General features: G+C 46.6%; 1 pseudogene; it reads right to left on the bottom strand.

Annotated features, from left to right (window-relative positions):
* Positions 1–321: 321 nt before the first annotated feature.
* On the bottom strand, positions 322–1,907 carry LOC123821486 (annotated as a pseudogene).
* Positions 1,908–3,187: the final 1,280 nt, after the last annotated feature.

Raw genomic sequence — 3,187 nt, 5'->3', positions numbered from 1 at the left:
ATTTTGAAAGTAGAGGCAAGAGATATTTCTGATACACTGAACACATGGTATGAGAGAGATGTTGCAAGTGATATAAGGCCATTTAACCCAAGGAAGTAAGGACTGTAATTTTTTTTCCCTCTGTGATTAACTTGAGGGTCAAGTGAGGAGAACAGGAGCTTATTTTTCTTTCTTTACTTTTTACTTTTCCGAGGTGGGCTCTTTATTAGGTGGTTATTGCTGTGCTACAGGGGTCAGACGACATAAGCAGTGTCAGCCCAAGCATGTGCTCTCCCGCTGATGGTCACAAAACCCTGGAGGCTGGCCCGATGAGTCCCAAGGTTAGATGTGAAACTGGAAGGCCTTGGTCACGTGCTGCTTCCAGGTGTCCAGGCCAGGCAGTGGGGCGGAGATGCCCAGGACATGCCAGGTTTCCCCAGCTGACACCACTGAGGTCTGGTAGGATACCAGCTGCGTGCCTGCCTCTGCCAGGAGCCCAATCATGGTAGGCCACAGGGCAGGATTGGAGGGTTGAGCCAGGAACAGGAGCTGGGGCTGACCCCTGCGGAGAGGCACTTCTGGTCTGAAGGCAGCTCCACTGAGTGCCTGCAGCACAAGTGTGGTGCCCTGGACCAAACCCACAGCCTGGTAGGGAGCACCTGCCAGGGCCACAGTCAGGAGGCAATCCCCGAAGCCTTGCTCCCGTGGCACAACAGGGTTATGGGAGGTGATTACATTGAGGCCAGCCTCCTTCACCAGCAACTTGGCATTCACCAAGTTCACACCTGCCTGAATGGAAGCATCTTTCAGGAGGCTGACAATGACTGCAGGGTTTAGGCACTTCCTGGCATTCTTCAGGGATGGTCCCTGTGTTACCACCTGGATGGTCCCTTTAGGGGACCCAGCCCAGCCTCTCATCAATGTCCCCAGAGCCTCTGCCAGGCTCAGTCCAAGGCTTGGTGTGTAAAGAGAAGGTGCTGGTCAGGGCCTGGGCATTTACAACCCCCATTAGAGATTTCCCCTTCACCATGTCCATGAATTGGATGGCGATTTCATCCTGGCAGCGGCTCTGGGCTTCCCTGGTGCTGGTGACCAGGTGAGGGCAGCTGGTGGCATTCTCGTGTTCCACCAAGACTCGGTCTCGTGGTGGCTCATCCATGAACATGTCTAGTGCAGCCCCTGCACAATGGCCAGACTGCAGAGCCTGGCACAGGGCACCCTCGTCCATGACCCCCTGCGGGCACAGTTCACCACGTGCACCCCCTGCTTGCACTCGGTGTAGGTGCTGTTGTTTAGCAGGCCTGTCATGGAGGGCAGGAGAGGGGTGTGCACTGTGATGAAATCACAGGAAGGCCAGATCTCCTCCAGGGGCAGCTGCTGAACAACGAAGGAGGCTGAGACCTCTGGCGAAATGATAGGGTCATACCCTACAATCTTCATCCCAAAGGACTGCATCCAGGTGGCCACTTCTGTTTTATTTATGCCCAGGCCAGGAATTCCCAGAGTCAGTTCCCATGAACTTCGTGCACTCCCATTTGTCATTCTTCACGGAAGCCGTCACCTGTGGAATCTGCCAGGGGAGACACAGGATCATCCCACAGGTGAGCTCCGAAACACTGAGACTATTCCCATTGTGGGTGTTCATGACCAGGATGCCCTTCCTGGTTGCGGCCTCCAGATCCACATTGTCCATGCCCGTGCTGGCCGACCCACCACCTGGAGCTTCTCTGCTGCGTTGATGAAATCAGCAGTCACCTTGGTAGTCGAGCGGACAATAAGGCCTTCGCAGTCCTGCAGCTTGCAATCAGCTCTTCTTTGCTCATGTTCTGCTTCTCCACCACCTGCAGCCCTCCATCTTGCAGGATCTTCCTGCAGCAAGGCTCCAGGCTATCACTGATAAGCACTTTCCATAGATTTGCAAAGACCATCGCTGGACCCAGCTTCTGAATCTATTGCTCTCCCTGTACAGAAACACCTAAGCCCAGAAGCTGCTGTTATGAATGGCGGGCTAGGGTAACTGGAGGAGCTTATTTTCAAACAATGAGTTTGAGATGCATACTAGACATCCAAGTGGTTATGCTGAGAAAGCAGTCGGCCATATAAATTTGGAGATATGTAAGCTTAAAAATATATAGTTGATAATTTACTGGTGAAGAGATAAAATGAAAATCCATGACAATGATTAAAAATAACAAAGGAGAAAGTGAAGAATAAAAAAAGACTATTCAAAATATTATCTCTGGGACAAACCATATCTTTAGAAAGTCAGAGTGCTTTTACTCGGAATGTTTGTGCTATCTTTTAGAAATGCCGAGCCAGTCTGCAGATATCAAGTACTTTTCAAAGTATTTCATAAACTCAGATGTGTAAGAAAATGCTCTTTTCCTCCATTTTTTGTAAACTCATTTTTGGACTATGTTTCTATAATGAGACTGCACAACTCTGATGCTGTTTCTCACTCAGCATGTTAAACTGTGGTTAACTTCAAAGGCACCTCATGCCAAGAGAACACTATATCAGTAGGGTTTTCATTGGTTTTCTATATAAACAGCATTACACAAACAGGATGATAATCTATAAATAGGTTACTCTAAAGACAATCCATAGATATTCCTGTTTTCAGATTTCCTTTATGTTTGAAGCCTTTGAAAATCTCTGCCTAAGTATTAAAAAATTAAGGCTTTTCTTCATTTTGAACCATTGTCAGGTTATGATGTACTCCATCTGTTTTGGTGTAAATTTTTGTAAAAAATACTTATTACAGTTTTCATTTTTCTCAAAAGATTCTATTCTTTTACACTTCTCTTTTATTGATGATTCCTTATGTTCAGAGTTGTTTTTGCAATACTGTTCTTGAAACTAGTTTTTAAGCTTTATCTAAAATATAGCTCATAAAACATATAAAACACTATGGGATGCTGATAAAAATACAGCATTATTAGAAAACTGAGGATCTGCCCTGGCTGGTAGCTCAGTTGGTTAGGGCATGGTCCCAATACACCAAGGTTGCATGTTTGATCTCCCATCAGGGCACATACAAGAATCAACCAATGAGTGCATAAATAAGAGGAACAACAAATCAATGCCCACCTCCCCCGCCTTGCTCTTGCACTCTCTCCCTCTCTTTCTTTCTTCCTCCCTGTCTTTCTAAAATTCAATAAAAAAAAAACAAAACAAACAGAAAAAAAACAAGAAAGAAACCTAACAT

The sequence above is a fragment of the Phyllostomus hastatus genome, unplaced genomic scaffold (genome assembly GCF_019186645.2).
Source record: "Phyllostomus hastatus isolate PE091 unplaced genomic scaffold, TTU_PhHast_1.1 phas_contig_40, whole genome shotgun sequence".
NCBI classification, from domain to species: Eukaryota; Metazoa; Chordata; class Mammalia; order Chiroptera; family Phyllostomidae; genus Phyllostomus; species Phyllostomus hastatus.
This window is presented reverse-complemented; position numbering and strand designations above follow the sequence as displayed.